Here is a 21,380-nt window from a genome sequence, read left to right on the forward strand (position 1 = left end):
CAAAGGGGAAATTCGGCATCTTCTGTACATTCATCATTCTGCAGAAATGAAAGGGTTGGAGAGGGGTTAGATACAGCACTGGCAGGGGCTGTTCTGGAGAGGTTTGATATGTGCATCTGGGAAGGAATTCTGTGCAGCCAGAAATTAGGGGCTGGTGCTTGGGGCACGGTGCTCTCTTGGGCAGGGGAGTCAGTGGGGAGCTGGGCCCACAGAAAGAGGTGCTGTGTGGGAAGTTTCTTTTGTCACGGAGATTTTTGTGTCGATGCTTTATACTGGTACCTTATACCTGGTTTGAGAGTGGTTCAGGAGAGGTGAGGACTTCTTTGTTACCCAGGTCTTGATTCATGACAGTGTTCACTGTGTAGGCAGTTGCTATTGCTTTCACAGGGACCAGAAATTGCATTTAGCACAAGGCAGGGGAAGCAGAGGGGATGTAAAACAGTTCGCATTTGCTGGTCATGGCGTGTGGAATAATCACAGCAGCCACCAGCTGGGAATGAGCCAAAAGCTGTGATGCAGCAAGGGCTGAGGTGCTCCTCAGCTGGCAAAGGCAAAACTGCAGCATCCCAGGATTCAGACAAAGCAAGATGAGGCTGGGAGGCTCAACTGCAGCCTGGCTGCCAGCACATTCCACCTTGGGTGCCACCTCAGACCCCTCAGCTGCTGTGGTTTGCCCTGTCCTGCTCAAGTTGTCCTTCATTTTCAGCACGTGCTGTAACTATTGAGATTTTACCAGGCAGAAAATGTAACTTTTTTAGGAGTTTAGCTTCTGTGAATTTGGGATGAAAAGACCAAGAGTGCCAGGTAATGGTCAAGCAAGTTGTTCTCCAAAAAAATGCATCTCCTAAAATCATGGAATTCCAGAGTGGTTTGGGTGGAAGGGACCGTAAAGCCCATCTCGTTCCAGCCCCTGCCATGGGCAGGGACACCTTCCCCTATCCCAGGGTGCTCCAAGATCCATCCAGCCTGGCCTTGGACACTTTCAAGCAACAGCTTCTCTGGACAACCTGTGCCAGAGCCTCAGAACTCTTCTGAGTGAAGAACTTCTCTCTAATTCCAAATCCAAATCTCTTTTTTAGTTTAAAATCATCCCCCTGACCTGTCACTATCTGCCTCTGGAAAAAGTCACTCTCCCTCTTTTTACTACATCCCTGTCACTGAGGTGTGAGGTCAGTGTCTCTTCTGATGTCTCTGCTTGGATCTTGAAGCACATCGAGATTTATTCACCAGCCTTCCCTCCCTGAGCCACAGGGTCCAGGTCACCATGTGGAGAAAATCAACTGGGGGAAAACATCAACTTCCCATTCTTCTGGAGGAAAAGACACCTCTTTCCACTGAGGCTGGACATCATTTCTTAGCAAGGCTTCTTTTCAAGAAAGTTTCTTTCTGTATGACGGATTTTTTTCTGTTTTTTAAATTTTTTTTCCCACACTGGTGGGGGGTGGGTGTTTAGCTTTTTTTGGGGTGTGTTTTTTGGTGAGGGTTGTTTGGGTTTTTTTGGCTGAACATTATGACACTATTTTTTTGCTTGTAGGCTACTTCTGCAAACTCAAACTCAATTCCCTCCCACAAAAAACTTATCACATCTCCTACCCTGCAGAAAAAAAAACGTGTTTCCCTCCATCATCTGGACAGGAAAACACAAAGATGACCGTGATGTTAAGTAAGACCTTTAAATTCTTTTAGATTTTGCTCTTGTCCTTGGCACGGTGAGTGAAGAAGCTCTGACACATTTATTACTTTTAATATGAGAGTAAGCAGAGAGAGACTGATGCCAATTACCCCTCTGTGGGGAAGAGCCTCTGCTGGGAGGCACCAAGAGCCCTGCTCTGACTCTGCTCTTCTTTAATGTGCTCTGGGAAATTGAATGTGAATTAGTGGGATGCAGTGTGCAGTCTGACTCTTCATTTCACCCGGCCTGCCTCTTGCAGCTCCACGTGATGTTCCTATCCCTGCCTGGGAGACATGGCTTACATAAAGAGACAATAGGGGAGCAAAAAGAGGAATTTGTGTGAGAATAGAAAACAGTGACAAAACTGTGTTAGATTAATTAGATATAAAGTGACATTAAATAGAATTCTTAAAGCAATCTTAAATTATGTTTTTCTGTAAGCATTGTGAAGGCGTGTTTTACCTTGTCAGCTCTGCTGCTTTAGGTCTTCCACCAACTTCTCCCATGGGAGATGTTTCCCTTTGTCCTGTGGAAGTCCATCTGACAGCAGATCTGAGCAGAGGCACGGTGTCTAACACCCCCCATCACCCTGGCACAGGGAGACACTGAACATACGCAATCCCTGTTTGTTCACCAAGGAGGGATCAGGACTCCACGGGAAATCTGTTGGGGAGCTCTCATGTCTTCATATCAGCCATGTCCTGTAGAACGATGATTTTATCAATGATAAAAAAATCCTTTTGATCTGGCTGCCATAAGGAAGTGCTGGTTTGGGGTGGTTTTGGGCAGGGGAAGGGGCAGGCAAGTAAAATACTTTCACTTTTCCATGAAACGTTGTCACTGTGGTTAGGAACAGAGAGGATTTCTGTGCCTGTGCTGGTATCTTGTCGTGATAATTTGCAGGGAAGAGCGACAGTGTTTGTCAGTGAAAGGAAGAGGATTTCTGGCCAATTAAGAAGAAGTTATAAATGTTGGAAAAGTAAAGATGCTTGATTCTAGAAATGCTAGAATATTATGGTCCTTTGCCAATCTTTTAATATTAAGTGGACTGCAATTTGGGGAGAAAATATTTTTTATGGAGCAACCTCTTTGCTATTGTGTGTGTGTGTGACAATCACCTTAGTCCCGTGTGTAGATTTTCACGATGCATTTTGTTTCTGTAGAGGTCTGACAGAAAACTTGTATCTGAATTCAATTTTCTGCTAGGGAAAGTGAGCCACTTGTGTGTTTCAGGAAGACTTTGGATTGCTATCAAGATTTGTCCTAACCATAAACTACTAGGTTACCAAAAAACTCAGCTTGGAGTACAGTTCAATCTCAAGGTTAGGAAATGATCACAAGTACCAGTGACTACCTTTAATCACAGCTTAGTTTGCCAAGGAGAATTTCCTTGGTCCAATGTCTTCTGTACTGAATTATAGAAGATTATAGCTGGGATTTTTTTTTTTTAACTTTAAGAAAGTTTTGTTGTTATTTCCCAGCATAGAATGTTGTTAGCTACCTGGTAAGTATTGTCTGCAAGAAAATTCAAATCGTGTGTTGCAACAATATTGGTTTTTCATGAGATCTTGTATCGTTAGACACGTTAGGCTTAGTTCTGTTAACTTAAAAAAAAAAAAGCCAACCCTGTTTAGAGGTCTGGAAATGAGGTTTTATGGAATGCTGTGAATTGTGGTTATGTGCAGACGCTCGGAGTGAGATTGTTTCTGAGGAGCTGAAGGAAAAAGTTGCAATATTTGAAGTTTATAAAAAGCTTCAGTTTGGAATGAAAACAGTCCTTTCCCTGCCTCTCGCCCTCCCCCTTGGTCTCCTCTTGGCACTGGGAGAATCCTTGTGCTGATGGAAGTCGGAAGGAGGAGCAGCTGGTCGTGCCAGAGAAGCCTAGCAGATGCAGTGTGAAGAACTTGCTCCCTTTTAATTAAAGTGAGGATTAGAATCAGCTTCTGGATGCCTCAGAAACCACCTTTTCCCTCTATCAGAAACGCATCTCTCCCCTTGTCTCATTCCCAGAAACCCAGGACTCAGGACAGCTGAGATTTCTGAAATTCTAAGATTAAGTTTATACTAAATTCTGCTCCTTTCCTGATACTCCTTGTCAAAATAGTCTTGCTCAGTCTTCAAACATCTCTTTGCTCAAATTGCCATTTTCTGAATCAGAGAACTCCTTGGATCACTGCTGAATTAAAGCTGGTTAAATTTCTCATTATGCACCATTTTCTGGTAAACACTTTCTATATTTGGGAACCATTCCTGATTTCTGTGAATACCCAGATATTTTTAGATGCTTCACAAGCAGTAGCTGTAGGTGTTCACTTGTTTTCCATTTTGACTATTTCCAATTCAACCTTGGTTTTTAGTGTACACTATTGGTCTCCTAGGACATATGATATTTACCCCCTCTCTTCTTGATTAGATCATTGAAGCTTTTTTAAAGAGGGAAATAATTAATAGTTCTTGGTGAATAATCAAATAAAAAGGCAATTAATGAATAATGCACACCCTGCCCAAATTTTCAGACATTGATCATCTGTTAATTTTGTGCAATCTTTCGGATTCAGATATTTTTTCATTCATAAACTCGTGGTCACATGTATGCAGGGCTTGAATGACGCTGGGCAATGAATGACAGCAGAGAAAAATCTTGCAGAAGATTCTTGCAGAAGATTCTTGCAGAAGAAAGAAAACCAACCCCAAATCACCCAAGTTTTTGGTTGTTCCAGCTCTTCTCTCTAGGCTTCAGTGACTCAGTTCTTCTATTCTCATCATCACCTCCAAGCAGGGACTAAACCAAGATGTTTTACAATGTGCTGTGCAGCCACTGGGCATTTCTGTGTGCTGTACCCAAGCTCCAGGAACTCTGTGGTTACTGGGAAATCTGGGAAACAGCAGTGGGCTGAGAGCTGCCTGGGAGCCTCTGACTGTGCCTTTGGTTAGCAGTCGTCTCCTTTGATGGATCACTGTTTTTGGTGGACTCTGGCTCTCTGCTTTGGGACACGCACAGTTTTGGTGGTTGTTTTTTATTTGCTTTTAATTTCCTCTGATGTGCAGCAAGTTGGAGAGCTGGAAAGGCTTAAAAATCTCTCTTTGGCAAATGATGCCACTCGACATTTTTCACAATTAGCCCTGCAGGAGCTGAAGGGTTTAACTTTGCTCACTTGGCTCCACCTGGTTTCTCCCAGCTCTTGTCCTCAGGACTCCTTTTAACCTTAACTGTCTCAAAAGGTTGAAATTTGTCCTGTTAGCCATGGCTGGCTGAAATATCACTGAATTTAGGGATTTGGCCACCAAGGGGCCACAATCTCTGCCCAGCTCCTCGTACAGCACGTACATATGAAAAAATCAAAGCTTCCAAAAGGCTGAAATTGTCATTCTGCTGAAAAATGATCTGTCTGCAGGTAAAAAAGATGGGAAATACTGACTGAAAGAGTCCTAGCCCAGTTCTACTCATCCTTCAGGCACTCAGTGCACAGCCCTGAGCCCTTAAACCAGATCATACCCAATTTTTCAAACTCTCTGCCTCTGAATTCACAACTTCATCTTGCTAAAGCTGTGTTGAGAAGCCACCTCTGCATCCAAGGACCAAAGTTTAGGCTTAGGCATCTGAATCTATCCCCAAACTCAGATTTTTGGCTGCTTTAATGGACCTGACTCCACATTTCTTGTGTGGGATGAAAGATGCACTCTTCAATGATTTTGTGAAAAACACATTGCAAAACTTTAAAATCCAAATAAAATATACTTTGGAGCTTTATTATTTGTGACTACTGCACAGAGTTTGTTCATAGATTATAGTGAATTGTGAACAGAAGATTTAGAGGGTTTTATTTATCAAGCTCATCTAAATGAGCAATATTTTATTAATAGGATAAAAATATCATGAACAAGTAGATGAAGTTTGTTAATTTAAAAAATAATCTTAACATTGCCAGTGCTCTTCACTCATTCACTTCTGTTGGCATCAGGTGGAGTGTGTATTTATGTGAGTGTATGTACACATATGTAAAGCACACACACACGGATACATATGATAATTTTTTTTTTTTTTTAGCTATTTTAGTTTTAATTCATAACTACTGAGCTCCAGTTTATTATAAGGTTCCTCAAGACAAACTGTTCCATTTCCTCTATTATCCAGACAGAATGGTTTATGGTCAGCCTGGTCAGGATCAAATTCAAATGGCCTCAGAGTTCAAAGGGATGGTGATGACTTGAGCAAACCATTTTTGTAATCTGTAAATTCCATTTCTACAGAAAAAAAAAAAAAAGAAAAAAGAAAAAAATTGGCTGGAGCTTGTAATGGCTATGGCAAGATTTTGCAAGGTCAAGAGAAAAAAGAGTGTTGTGTGTTTTGACTCTGTCTCAGGACAGAGTGCATATTTGATAATGGGTTCATGCTATGCTGTTTGAAATGTTTTAAATTTTGGGGGTTTTTCCCCCCTTCTTATCAATTAATTTCTGTGTGTGTAGCTGGGACACTGCAGGCAGGGTGTAAAAGCCTTGATTTAAATCCCAGCACAGTAATTTGGGGTCTTTCCACTGGGTGAGGGTAGGGAGGCTCAGAGACAGGGAGGAGAAGGAGCTCTATCCAGGCTTTTTCTGGCTGGGCTCTTAGGTGAACGTACCCTTGTTGAGGAGCTGTGCCTGGGCAGGGCAGCAGTGGCCGCTCCAACACCAGGAACTGGGACTGGGGACTTCTGTGCCTGTTCCTACAGGAACAACTTAGTCTGTGTGGTGTGTGCATGCAAATGCATTGGTAAAAGTGATAAAAATCTGCTTTTATGGCTACCGACCCTTATTCACACCCCTACCCCACAGTCTTACAGACTGTCTGTTCCCCTCTTCAAGTCCACCCCTCCCAAACCATTCTCCTGTACTCGCATGGGTTTTTTTCTGGAAAATGTGGGCATGGAGTGATAGGGCAATGTGAAATGGATTTAAGCTGACAGAGAGGGGGTTTAGGTTGGATCTATGGAAGAAATTCTTCCCTGTGAGAGTGGGGAGGCCCTGGCACAGGGTGTCCAGAGAAGCTGTGGCTGCCCCTGGATCCCTGGAAGTGCCCAAGGCCGGGTTGGACAGGGCTTGGAGCAGCCTGGGACAGTGGAAGGTGTCCCTGCCCATGGCAGGGGTGGAATGGGATGAGCTTTAAGGTCCCTTCTAATCCAAACCATTCCAGTTTCTATGACAAACAGGCCTGTATGGCTCTTACAGTCCTTCCCTTAAACACAGAGGAGAATTCTCTTTGCACTGCTTTAGGCCACAGGAATTCAAAATATGATATATTTTTTAATATATATGTGAATCAACACAGAGGCTGGAAGTTTGAGTCCCACAGCAGGACCTGAGCCTTTGAGGCTCAGGTGCAAAAGCAGAGCTGAAAATGTTGTGTATAGGGCAACAGACTCAAGTTTGGCAGAGACAGAGAGGTAAAAAGATGGAAAGTGAACATGGGAATCTACTGCTCATTGTGATAAAACACAGAACAAAAATAATTCAAGAGTTGAAATGCTTTTTTCTGTCCATTTTGTTTTTTGGGAAAGGAGAGTGCAGGGTGAACATTTTGAACATAACCTCCCAAAACCTGCTTGTCTCACTGGAGACACCTCCCTTCCTCTGTGTGTGTAGTTTATAGGAGCATCCCTTTTGAACTTGTCATGTTGATGGATGATTCCTGTTGTGTCCTATCAGATTGTACTGGGTATGTTGATATAAGATATTTTTCTGAAAGCAAATTGGATATCTTCTTAAGGTGGTTCTCACTCAGAGACCTTTTAAAACTTGCACAGTAAAATCACCTGTGATACTCACCTGTGATTTTAAACTTCTTTAGCAGGCACTGATTTATGAACTCAGCACTGTTAATAATAATGATCTATAAACCTGCAAAATTAGAGAAGCTTTGCAGTGCTAATATTGTTAGAAAAAATAAAAATGGAATTCCATAAGCAGTTTGTCTGACTAATTTCAGGTTTTCTTAGAAACTTTATAAATAACAGAAAAAAGGAAAAGATGTTCTCCTCTTGAAAAACTGCCTTTAACTACGAAACATTAGGCTGCAGTTGAAAGATGTTTCTGAGATTGCCAGGACCTCTAACGAATAGGATCTCACTGTAACTAATAATTATAAGTTTGTTTAGCTGAAGACATTTTTTTCTTTAAAAAAAAAAACCCAACCAAACTTACAAAAATCCCTTCAGCCCAAGATATTTTGCATTCCACTGGCAGGTTTTATGCATAGGGTTTGTGAAGCTCAGCATTTCTTGAGTTGTTAGACATCACCCAAATTCTGATCATATGAGTAAGGTGTCACCACGTGTGGCCTGAGCCTACTGAATCTAACATGAGCTGAGCTAATGGAAGTTGCCTTATCTCCATTTTTTCATCCTAGCACCAAATGACTGCATTAGGAATCTGCCCAAGATAAAAAAGTGTGAAATATGCCTTCTAATTTATAATGCAGATTTTTGCATAACAGGATCAAAACTGTTATCCTGTTGTGTATGTAACATCAGAGTAAAATAACAAGCATTTTACCAGTTAATATGCAAGCTAATCTGACAAAAGCATTTTTACATTCATTTACAGAGTGACTAGCACCCTAAAAAACTCCTGGGAGATAAAAAAAACAAACCGAAACAAAATAAAACTTTAATCATTTCCATAACAAAAATTAAACAACTGTGGTGTACTTAGGGAGGTTTGGAAGGAAGAAGAAAAGGAAAAGGGATAAAGAAAGAAAGATGGCAAAAAAAACCCCCACTAAAATTCAACAAAGACCGTTGTGTCAAGAAAACAATGGTGAAAAATTGCTCATTTCTCTGGAGAACAATTGTAATGAGAATGAGAAACTGGTACTGAACCAATTCTCTTCTCAATCTTCAGATCTTAATCATGTGATCCTCTTAGGATGCCAGAATCTAGTTTTCCTAAAGGCCTGTATAAGCATGTTCAGTGTAAAATCTATCTAACCAGCAGGTGTCTTTTAACTTTATTTTGTCGTCAGCATCAAATAAAGATGAGAAGAATGACACGAATGAGTTGATAAGTATTAAGAAAGCAGGTGAAAGGCAGGAGGATTGTGTCACAGTGAGGTTTCCAGCTTATCCACAGGCTGCAGCATTTAATTAGGGAGTTGGCCCAATCCATGTGTTGGGGGAAAACTGCTCATTCAAAGCACATCTTAATAAAGAATGACCAAAGATTAAATTGTATATATCAAACTTTGAATTTGGGATGCAGCATTGAGTCACAATGAGCTTAATGAATCAACTGCATGAAGGTCTGCAATGGGCAACTAAAAATATAACTGATGAGTTGCAAAGCAAATAGCTTAGCTTGGAGCATCAGGTCATTCTGATTATTTCAGGAGGAGGAGGATGGATCCACACAGAAAATTCTGGGCCATTTTTGCCTTGATGAGGGAAAGTGGAGGACAGTTTTTTTGTCCATTTTTCCAGCAGAAGGGGAAAAGAAAACCATGTTATTTTCCCTTTTTTTGCAGAATGTAGGACTGTTCCTCTCTATCTCCCCATTCCATTGGCAAGCTGGATACATTCATTGAGAATGTGAATCAATAAGGTGGATTTAAACACAATATTTGTTTTGGCTAATAACACAAAAGGCAACTATATTCCATGTAAAACTTGTAATGATTGTTAAAGCAGAAAAAAGGCCTTGGAATATAAACAATATATATTAAAAGGAGATGGCAGGACATAAATATGTAACTGGAACCATTACTGCCAAGTGTAACAGCAGGATAGAGCAGCTTCCTGTACAAATTGTTTCAAACTAGAGAAGTGCAAGGGTAGGGCTGTTTTATTCTAGGAAGCAGAATATTTTCTTTGGGTACTGGATATCTTTGGGTACTTGGATTTGAGAGGACTGAAGAGTTTCAGAATGAGAATAAAATCCGTATGTTATCATGTCACCATAAAATAAAAGATGGGAATAACCATGTTTGAATGGCTGTGGTGGTAACCTCATGATCAGGATGGTGCAGTTGTAGAAGCAGGAGAAGGGAAAGGTTTTTCCACCCACCTCACTGGCCCTATCCTGGAAAATATTGGTTGGCAAATGTGCTGTGCTGATCAGTTCCCAGGAAAAGTTGATCATGATTAACATATGCAAAGTAACCGCAAAGCCAGTAACAGCAGAATGAAGGCTTTCCTTAAAAAACACATTTAATAAAGATATTTCTGCTCCAACCACCACTTTGCATAAATATCCTCGGTCCTCTGGGGTATTTCTTGTGCTGGAGAGTGGCCAGTGCTGGGGAGCTCCGTGGGTGGGGGTGGGTCTGCTACTGAATGTGATCAATGAACTCAATTACGACCCTGTTGCAGAGACTTCCATCCTGAGCTCGCAGTGATACATAGTGCCCGCCATCCCTGACACTGCTCCCAAAATCTCTTCAATAAATAAGAGGATACTGGAGAGCTCTGACTTTGTTTCTTTTTTCTTTTTTTCCTTTTTTTCCCTTTTTTTTTTTCTTTTTTTTAACAGCTCTTCTGGGTCCCCAGTTGATTTTCTTCGCAAGGTTAGTTGCTAATACATTCCTAGCACCCATGCATTATTAATGCTCACCGCTCTCCAAGGTGGCAGTGACAAATAGGGAGCAAAATTCACTGACTAGTGGGGAATGTACTTTTTAGTCATGCTTGAATTTTTCAATCCATTCTGCTTGTTGAGGATTTTTCAGTGGAGGTACTGTAGCAAAATATGACTTTTTTTTTTTTTCTTCTTCCTCAAACCTAAGAAGCACTCCAGTAACCAGTGGAAAGCTTATGAGTCAGGGCTTTTCCCAGGAGGTTTTGAGGGGGAGTAGTGCAAAAGCTACCTTTGATGTTTGCAGTAGCATGGAAGTCATTGTTTTTCCTCCCATGTAGTAAGTGGCAGTTTTGACTGCAAATCGACTATGCATGCAGTCAAGTAAATTATAATATTTTAACTAGGCTGTGCATGCCAGCTGTAGCATTCCCAGAAATAATACCAAGTGTGTATCATGAGCAACATTGATTTTTAATGTGCAGATTTGTTTCTTCAGATATAAAACTCTATTAATTTTGCAATATAAAGAAGCAATCTGTGAAATACATTCTTAGACTGTTATTGGTTACTATAAATCCCACTAGTGGTACTAGCACACTTGTTTAATTCAGAATTACTTCATTTAAAGTATGATTTTGTGCATGTGGTGGAGGTGCTGGAGATTTGGCAAAGACCTCTTTAACATAACAAATAGCTGACAGTAAATATTAGGCTAATTCTTCCTAACGTTTAATAGAGGGATAACTCAGTGGGCAGAATAATGAATTCCTTGCTAATGGCTGTACATAGGGGATTAACACCTTCGTGCAGCCATCCACAAATGCACTGAAAATATGAATGTATCTGTTTTGGAAGGGCTTGATATTGGTCCAGCTCTGAACCATAGGCAGCTTTGGAGCAAGATTTGCTTTAAGGTTCTGAGGGACCCTAAATCAAGAAGATCACTACCACTGTGTCTTGTTCAAGTGTTTTAGCTCTCCCATCTAGAGCCAAGGAAGACACAATGTAGTGCAGAGTCCACAGATCAAATTCTCATAGAATCATTGAATGGCTTGGATTGAAAGATCATCTTGTCCCAACCCCCTGCCATGGGCAGGGACACCTTCCACTGTCCCAGGGTGTTCCAAGCCTTGTCCAGCCTGGCCTTGGACACTTCCACGGATCCAGGGGCAGCCACAGCTTCTCTGGGCACCCTGTGCCAGGGCCTCCCCACACTCACAGACAAGAAATTCTTCCCAATATCAAATCTAAACCTGTCCTGTCTCACTTTGAAGCCATTCCCCCTTGTCCTGTTGATGCCTTTTCCTGGTCTTAAAATCAAGAGCCAAACACGGTTAGAAGGGAAAAAGGGATTTTACCTTGGTATTTATTTTAAGGATCCTTAGGTGCACACATCCAGGTCGAATGCATTGAAATGCCCACCGCAATGCCTACCACACAAAAGATCTGGTATCACATTAGAGGTGTTACTAATTAGCAGATCTATCAAAGATTCCCCAATGAGAGGCTCGAGTGAGCCCCTCTCCCCAAGGAACCTTCCCCTGGATGGTTCTGTCTTGGTTTACAGAACGTGTTCTGGAGAGCACCTTGGGCTCTGGGGCACACTGATCCCTAGCTACAAAGCTTCTAAAATGTTTAGTCTCTTAGCTTGACAAACAAGTCCAAGAATGTAGGGAAAAAGCACTGAGAATACAGAAGTTGTAAAAAAGGTATAACGGGTATAAAAGAAAAGGCAAAAAAATCTTCATGGCATCACTGTCACTCCAGGCCCTTGTAAATTGTCTCTCCCCACCTTTCCTGTTGGCTTCCTTCAGGTACTGGAAGGCTGCAGTTAAGTCACTTCAAAGCCTTCTCTTCTCCAGGCTGAACAATCCCAATTCTCTCAGCCTTTCTTCCCAGCAGAGCTGCTCCATCCCTCTGATCATCCTGGTGCCTCCTCTGGACTCTTTTCCTTCCTGTGTTGGGGACCCCAGAGCTGGATGCAGTACTCAAGGTGGGGTGTCACCAGAGCAGAGAAGAGGGGCAGAATCACCTCCTTTTCAGTCCTTCACAAGCCAACTGTGTGGCTTTTTACATCACAAGAACTTCTAATTGGACAGGATTGGGATAAAAGAGCAACTGAATAAAACCTGACATTCTGTGGTATTTGGCCAGATACACCATGTGAGGATTAGAATTCTTTTTCCCCCCTCTTTGATAAATGGAATATAAGAATTTATCGATCTTAGCGGTTCCTCCTCTTCCCTCCTCATCTGCAGTCTGGTTTGCAGTCTGACTTTCCCAGCTTGTGTGCTAGCCTAAAATTGACACCTGATTTATACCTGCAGTCAGAATGAAGAGTAATGATTTGGGGATGAAAAGCAGGTCCAGGGGCCTTCAGTGATGCACTTGAGGCTACCGTGGCTTGGAGTTTGTCATCTGAGCCTCTGCACCTACACTGAGGGCAGCAACTGTGGGCTTATGCAAAGGAGAAGCTGTTCTGGTGGAAGTGGGAGCTGGAATAATGTCCCTTAGCAGAATGCATGGGGAACTGGAGACCAGTAATTCTGAAATAAGAGCAGGAAAGGGGTTATAATTTTTAGCACTGATTCACAAAGATGAAAATGTGAAAACCACGATGTTCTGCTATTCTTGCACATCAGCCTAAGCACAAACACATCCTCATACTTGTTGGAAAGGCTTTCTCCAAAGGGGATTTCTTTCCCGTCGCTCAGAAGATTTCCCACATTTCTCAATATGTCCTTCAGAGCTGTGTTCCTCCTGTGTTTCCCACTCTCCCAGCTTCCACAGTGCCTCTCATCCTCACTCAACCACTCTCCCCACCCTGTGACCTGCTGGCAGTACAGCAGTGATGTTGTGGGGAACCACAGCACGTGGCTGAGGCTGGGAGGATGCATCAGGAGGCACCAAACACAGGGAGGACAACAGCAACCATGAAGGATATACTTGATTTCTGTATGGAATAAGGAAAACAAGGAATGAGGGGAAATTCCTGTACCTACCTGAAAAGCAATGTGGCTTTAAGATTTTCACTAAGTCTGGTGCCTTTTTGTTCTCTTCCTTCTCAAATATTCAGTGCAAAGCCACTGTCACATTGAAACACAGTTCTGGGGACAGTGACAGCGCATCCTTTCCAGTCGTGATCCCAAATGAACAATTAAAAACTGTCAAAGCAAAATAAGCACCAGCATTTTGGTGAGCTGTGTGGCAGAGGAGCTGGTGAGGAACACAGTAAATAAGGAGGAGAGCAAAGGAAAACACAAAGTAAGAGTAGAAAGTGGAGATGACGGAGGCCAAGTGTGTGGAAATGAGGGGTGATAGCTCAGGGAACATCATACTGGAAAGGGATAGAAGTGTCAGAAAGGAACCAGAGAGCAGCAGATTGGCTTAAAAAAAAAAAGTGTGTTCAGGAGATGTTGATGGAATCCATCCAACATCTGAACGACTCAATGAAGAGCAGACTGTTGAAACTAGATGAGACGCTAACTAATTTAGTTCAGGCTGTCAATAATTGAAATCAGAATGTTGCTGTATTCAATGCTAATATGAAGACTCTGATTTCAGAAGCTTAAGGTTTTAAGAACCTGGAATGAATCTGTGCCATCGTTTTCCAGTTGTTATTGTTCGGGAACTGTTGAAAGAAAGGTTATCAATTCAATGTTAGTGCTGTGGATAACTTCTACTATTTAAAGATGCTACTTGCATTTTTAAGCTATGACCTATGTTGTCTACTTCAGAGGGTGCTGTGTGTGGTGGGAAAGGGCACAGTTTAATTCTGGGATAGGCTGGCATGCTCCAACTCCTCAATTCCATAGCTTGCGGGTAGGAGGAGAAATAAAATTCAAAGTCCTGTCTTTGGCAAAGTCCCTTGCTGCTCCCTTCCAATCTGCAGTGTCAGAAAACTCAGATACTTAACGAATCTTCTCATGTCTGTTGGCTTCATTTAGCAAACGTCTGTTCAGTTATCGTGGATTAAAGGAAAATATTTATTTAAAAAAAAATTATTCATTTTGGAGATACAGCAAATATGAATTAAAGAGAATTTCAAAGAGGGATTTTTTTTTTAAATTGTAATTTATGGTACAGGGACATGAACTAATGTAACAGCAACAGAAAACAGTTTGTGGATGAGAGGTTCTAAAAGGGGGGGGGAAATTTCCCCCAGGATAAATGGCTACCAATAAAGAATAAAAAGTAGACAGAAAACTTATTTAAGCCTCTGAGATATATGAGTAGTAAGCATAGAAAAATTAGTGTCCAGCCGTGAACATTACCCTGCCAGTTCAGCACAAATCTACGATTCTAATTATTCTATGAATCTAAGGATTCTGTGAATCACAGTGTAATTTTAAGGTATTGCTGTCAGTGCCTTCACAATACATGAATTCTCCCAATAATTCTACCAAGGCATGAGTCTAATTCCCTTTTCCTGTCTGTTAAAGCTGGATTAAGATTTCATAAGATATCACAGGTATAAGAAAAATTCAGAAAGAAAATAGTGAAAGTAGAAAGCACCAAGGGAAGGGAAAAACAAAGTGCCAAGGCCTGGATGGATTGGAAAACTCTTTATTTTGTGACTTTTGGGCCATCTCACATAGCTTGACCATCCATTCTCCAGAGCCACTGGACTGTGACAGATCCCCGAGCAGCTGGAGCCTGGTGGCAATTTCTGGCCTGATGGTTTGTTAGGGGGTTTTACTTACCTTGTAGGGAAATGTTTCACCCTCAGGTTTGCTCCCAGTTGGATGTCACGTTTCCCAGCAGAAAGTGAGGATCTGAATGTGCAGCAGCTTTTCCCGTTTACACAGAGCTGTGGGGATGTGTGTGGAGTTCATTAAAAGATCTGGAGAGCTAAAACATTTGAACAAGACACAATGGAAGTTGGAAAACAGGGGTTATGTGGAAATGAGCTGAAAAGCAAAGAGATCCCGTTTCTGTTTGTTTCCTTGTTTTCAGAGTTGTGGGCTGCTGCTTTTGTCTTTCCTCTCTCCAAAGCATTCTGTCTCCACTCTGAAAATAGTGTTTTATCTCCCCAGTACTTACTGCTTTCAGTGCTTATTTTTCCATGTGCTTTCTGAGGGATCTCCCAGTGCTGATATTTTTCCAAGGTGTGCTACAAGCGCTCCGAGAGGGGATGAAGCCTCCCCGGGAGCTGCAGCTCTGTATAACTCATTCTTCAGGACACAACACGGGCAGGAAAAAGAAATATCCTTTGGAAAAATACAGGATGTGTTCAGTACTTCCACTTCTTCGTGGGTCTGCCGTGTGTTCCAGTGGGACCTGCTGTCACATTCCATATGCCAGGAATGGGGATGGTCTGCCTGGTGCCCGATGCCATCGGGGTTCCTCATGTCTCGTGTCACTCACAGCTCATTTGGAAGATCCAGGGTGCAGGCTGCTTTTTTAAAAATTTCTTTCAGTGTCTGAAAGCCTGATGTGTCTTTTCTTCCAGGTAAATCAGTAAATTATAGAAATAAATAATATGTTCAGCCAAGATTAGGTTTAACTCATGAGTCAAACCCCTGCCAAAGCCTCACTAAGAAATGTGGGTTACAATGACAGGATGAGGAAAACCCCGGATCCAAACCACTTATTGGTTGACTCACCAGCACAGGAACACAACCCCTTTCTAGAAGACCTTATTTATACAAGAGGTGAGAGTTTAGAGACACAAAGGTCCCCCAGAAGACAAAACAAACCAAGGGAGGACAGGCAAAAGCCTGGCTCTGGTCAGCAGTAAGTACATCCTCTTACTTCCCGGAGAGTTTGTTTCTTTTTGCTTTTCCTTCTGTTGCTCTGGCCTAATCTCTGTTATGAAGAGCAATTTATCTTCCTCCCTCTGTCTTCATCCCATCAGGGGGACAGGTGAAGGAGCTGCATTTCCAAAGGCAGCAGCGATGCGCACCATGGATCATAGGGCACGACCTATTCCCAGCCTGGAATTTCTCATTTTTACCAGCACATCCAGAGCTGCAGCCTTATTTTTCAAAGGCACTTTATGGTGTGCATACAATCATTTAAACAATTTATACTTAATTCAATTTTACATTGACAAATCTCTTGAAATCCTTTGTATTCATATATCAAAACAAGCTGCCAAAAAAAAAAAAAGTCTATGCTATCAGCCAAAAAAATGTTATAGCTTCTAGTAGAAGATAATGCTTTATCCTCCAGAATTCTTGCAGTAAAAAATTTCAAATGCTTGTCTGTTGATGATCAGATTAAAAACTAAAATGGTATAGATTATTAAGAATTTTTTTATGCATTGTTGTTTTTTTGGTGTTTGGTTTTTTTTTTTATTTTTAGGTACTGGTTTTTCTTACCAAACACTACACAGGTTTACTGAAAATTGCTACTTTTTAAACTCATCTGTTGTAGGCTGGACTTTAGATCTGTCTGTCAAGTTTTATTGAGGAGATGTCGTATTGTTGATAGTTTAAGTATTACATGGTCGGACATCATTCTCAAAGTTAAATTTTTGCCTAGCAGGCACCATCAGTTCTCTCTTGCCCCATCTTAACATTTTTTACTGAAGGAACGTTCGATACTCATGAAAGGAATGTTGTTATAAAATCTCAAGTACCCAGATTAAAACCTTATTGCTGTTTCTAGAGGGGAAAAATAATTCTTGAAGGCTTCTTCAACCTTCAAGGTAGCGCAAACTTGTGTGGGTGCCTGGAGTGTGCGAGCTGATCATGGTGAATCCAAATTAAATTTCCATTTATGCCTCAGAGAACTTAGTGAAGACAAAAGACACGTTAACACGGGCCAGAAATCTGGCAGGCCAAGTTCCACTCGGGGGATATTTTTTTCAGATGTGGAATAGACTCCTGCAAACCAGGATTTATAGCAGAAATGCTGACAGACAGTATTGGTGATACTGTTCTAATTTATTTGTGTTGAATGGTTTTTTCATCTCTTTCCCTTTTAATGATCTAAGTCTTTTTGCATCTGGCAGTGAGTTTCCTCACTGTTTACCTTGCTTGCCAAGGCAGTATCATCCATCTATGACTATGCTTTTCTTGGTTTCTTGCTCTCTGTCTTTAATATTTTGAGCCAATTTTCCATTTATTCCAGGACTCCTGTACCTCTGATGTTGCCATTAACTTGTAAAGTGGAAGCCTGTCAAAAATGCTTTCAAGGTGCAATTTTTTTTTTTTTTTATTATGAAATATGTGTTTGTGTTCTGGTACATTTTTTTATCATAAACATTGAAAAATCCTACATTTACTCTTAGTTGGCATTTGCCATAAAAAATATAATCCTGATTTCTTGGACGCTAAATGAGCATTTTGTGCTCATGTAACACCATCAGGCATTTCTGCCTCTTCCAGGGTGCTCAGGACCTCTTTGTGCTCACTTTACAAACCACAGGAGCACTGGAAAACACGGATAATCCAAGGGAGCGTGCTGGGAATTTGAATCCCATATATGTAGATTATAAAGTTAAAGTGATGATTATGTAATTCAGTGACATTTACATTTTTGGAACATAACCTCTGCCATCACACTTTGCAGTAGCAGTAATAAATCTGTGATCAGATGAATGGCAGTGGAGGAGAGGGTGGATCCGTGGTTGTCTGGGCTTTTAAGAGTTGGAGGCAGGGAACGGGTTTTGGCTGGAATATAAGACAGCACCAGAATTTCTCCTTAGAAGCCCTGATGAAGAGGCATCGGGGGTTTTGGGGACATCATCCAGCCAAGGAGGAGACTGAGGACAAGACAAGTGAAGTTTTGGCTGCCCCTGGATCCCTGGAAGTGTTCAAGGCCAACTTGGACAGGGCTCAGAGCAACCTGGGATAGTGGAAGGTGTCCCTGCCCTTGGGGTGGAACTGATGAGCTTTAAGGTCCCTTCCAACCCAAACCATTCCGTGATTCTGTGATTGTCTCTTGCCTCTCAAAGAGACATCCCCCACGCAATTCCCTGTTGGGATGGAGTTTGGGGTGGGGAACATGGAGCCCACAGCCCAAGTTGGAGACCTGCCACACCACATCCACCCAAGAAGGTGTTGGTAACTCACTGTCAGGTCATGTGCAGGACTTCTCCAGTCTTGTCCCTTTCCCAGTAGGGACATCTGGCCATGCCCAGCTTCTGGTGTGCTCAGAAATTTCTTATTTTTATTAAAATTTAATGAACAGCACTAAACGAAGATAAAAGCACAAATTACAGGGAGTTAAGAAGGTGGGTAACCTGCCTGAACAAGTCTCCTTGGTTTGGAGATTCTAGGACCAGAACTGAGATCAAGCATTTTAAATTGGCCTTTTTTCTGCTTTTAGTTTGCACAAATCATGTTTTCTTTTTCCTCCTGTTATTCTCAAGTGTTGGCCACTTCTGGTTGGACACAACTCTCCTAGACAAGCCCTTAATTTATCAGCTCATTCTCCCTGCTTCATTTAAATAAAGATTATAAAGGAAACTGTAATCCTACTGATTTGCAAATTGAACTGTTTTGTAGATGTTATTTAAACAGTGTCACTATGACTGTCTTTCATGAGAAACATGGTGCAGTGAGAGAGATCAAAGATTCATAAGGAAGCTCTTTTTTGAAAGCCGATGCTTCTGGCTTCTTTAACTAATTGAAAAATTTTCTTTACAAGAACAGACCTTCAAGCACTCTGGCTGCTGCCACGAGCCTTATCATTACAGAGTTGTTACTTCCTCCTTTAAGGGACTGAGCTGGAGATTAATGGAAGACTGTGCTGGCACTTTAGGATGAACTTTGTCTATTTTCAGTGCACCATACAAATCCTAACACACAGGTGATTATCAATGGCCTCAGATTGAAAATAAATGAGTGCCTCCCCTTTTTCTTTTGAGCTCAGAGGCAGAGCTTCATAATTTCACGGGAAGTCAGAGGATTGAACTGCATTTTCTCCTAACTGGGGATGAATTTAATGATGGTAAAAGAGAAGAATAGCAGCACTGGCTTGATTTTTGAGCTGAAAGCTGTGCATGCATGGGGGAGTTGCTCCTGGGCCTGCCTGGTCTGCCAGGGGACCAAGGTAAGAGAGGTTCTGGTTCTGGCTTTGGCACAATTTGCCCATTAGAAAGGTGTTCAAAAAAGCTCTGATGTCTTAGAGCTGCAGCTGTGAGGCTGAAGTGCATTGAATGAAAGGTAGCATCCCTCTCGCTCTGCCACTGTAGACTTCACCGTAAGACAGTAATTAAGTTGAATTTCTTTAGGCATGTGGCTTAATTTTTTGGGGTTTTTTCTGCATTGAAAGTCACACTTGAGCCTCAATGCTCCATGAGAGATGAGTGTAGCTGAGCCAAGTCTATCAGTCCCCAAACGTGTCTAGTGATTTTCTAAAACGAGAAAAGGGGTGGTAAATGATGCCTTTTTTAACAGAAAGCCAGTTTATATGTGGCCTGTGTATTTTAAGGGAAATTTACGAAGCAATGACTTAGGTTATAACCATGGAATCCTTCTGGCTTCAGCTGGCACGACACAGGCCATGAATATTAACAATCTATACTTCTATAGGTTAAATTTAGCTATAGGAACTCATCAGTATTTACGGATCAGATGCTGCCATCTGAAGTCAGGAAGAGTCCACGGCCACGAGTGAGAGGCTGCTTTGGCACTGAGTCTGAGCACTTTGGCTTGATCAGACAATAGCTCTGCATCTGAGTGCTGTCACTGCTCTGCAAAGTCTGAGCAGCAGCTTAGGTGCTAAAACCTGGCTGGTTCCTGATGGCCTGTGAACAGCCAGAACCCCTGCACTCCACATGCTCCAGGATTTACCCTCCAAGGTGTTACACTCTCAGGGCTTACTGAGAAAAAAAGAGAGAGAGAGAGAGAAAGATTCTGAGGTTAAAATGGAAACTTGCTATTATTATTAATTTAAACTTCAGTTGTCTGTATCTGACCTGGAATCCTGGAAGGAGCTGCACACAGCACAGCGGTCCCAGGCTGCATTTTTCTGAATTCAGCTTTGCACCACTGATGCACTTCAAACCTTTTGAAGTAGAACTGCCCAGGGTTTCTCCGTACTCCTCTGTGCAAACTGATTCCTGACCCCTTCCCCACCTTTTAGAGGGGGATTTAAGCTAAATTGGTCTCCTTCATTACCATCAGGTGAATGGTTTTTGAACTCCAGGCAAGAGTGGGCTCTGTGATTAGAAATGTTGTAACTCTGCTCCTGCCAGGGGGGAGGCAGGCATGAGAAAACCCACATTTAACCCTCTGTGGTTTGCTTAATTGCACTGGAGAACTTGATTAGGCAAGTACAGTGTTCAGTGGAATTGGAGCGTTGTGCAATAGAAACTTGAGCGGTTTTCTCTGTAGTGGCACTTTTCTGTTTTCCTGGGAACAAAAGTGTGACATTAATAGCTGTGCTCAACAGAAGACTTGTGAGTGGGCCTCTCTGGCAAGAAAGAGCCACATATCTTGCATTACATGGTGTGCCAGCGAGGAAGGTATATGTAGCAGTAAGTTTATGTTGCACAAGTGAGGTTTTTATCTATTTATATCACCTCCTACATGAAGCTGCCGGGGCCAAACTCCCCTGCAGAGGCAGCCCTGGGCACCTCGCTATGCTCACAGAGAGGCAGAGCAGCCAGCAAGGGCAGAACATCTTTTTAATTCAAGAAATCCTGATTTCCATCGAGTTAACAAAGTAACTCGGAAGCCTGGAGTAGTAAATGAAACCAGACGCTTGAGTCAGGCAGAGGAGCTGGGATTTTTTTTTTTTTTTCTCCCCTGTGCTGTGACTGTAACTTTCCAATCCAATTAAAGATTGGAAACTTAAGCAAGGAATCATAATTGCAGCAAAGGAGGAAAAACATGACAGGCAAATTCCTGTCCTTCCTCCTTTGGGGAGGTCAGGGGCGAGGGAGTGATGGGGCTGGATTTACCTTCTGCTCCAGCACCTCACAGGGCTCAGCCTGACTTGGCCCCACCTCAGTGGCTCCTGTGAGCTGTTCAACCTCTTGGTACCAAAGCTCTCAGAGGGGGCTAAAGCTAGGCTGATTTTTCTGCTCAGGAAGAGCTTTAAGATGCTCATTAGAAAGGTGTGATCATCCACACCGACAGCGCGGGGCTGGGCTGAGCAGATGTCTCTCCCCAGTTGCCAGAATAGCAGCCTGCATGACAAGGGATCCAAGCACACCTTCCTGGGTTTACTGTCTGAGTAATTAACAATGCAGCACGAATCTCAA

The 21,380-nt window shown here is 42.2% G+C and overlaps 1 long non-coding RNA gene across 1 annotated transcript in view; it reads left to right on the forward strand.

Moving 5' to 3' along the window:
* Positions 1-21,380, forward strand: part of LOC104694093 — a 241,785-nt gene that overhangs the window by 156,172 nt on the left and 64,233 nt on the right. The gene's annotated exons all lie outside the window — the stretch shown is intronic.

This window comes from Corvus cornix, chromosome 7, assembly GCF_000738735.6.
Source record: "Corvus cornix cornix isolate S_Up_H32 chromosome 7, ASM73873v5, whole genome shotgun sequence".
NCBI lineage: Eukaryota > Metazoa > Chordata > Aves > Passeriformes > Corvidae > Corvus > Corvus cornix.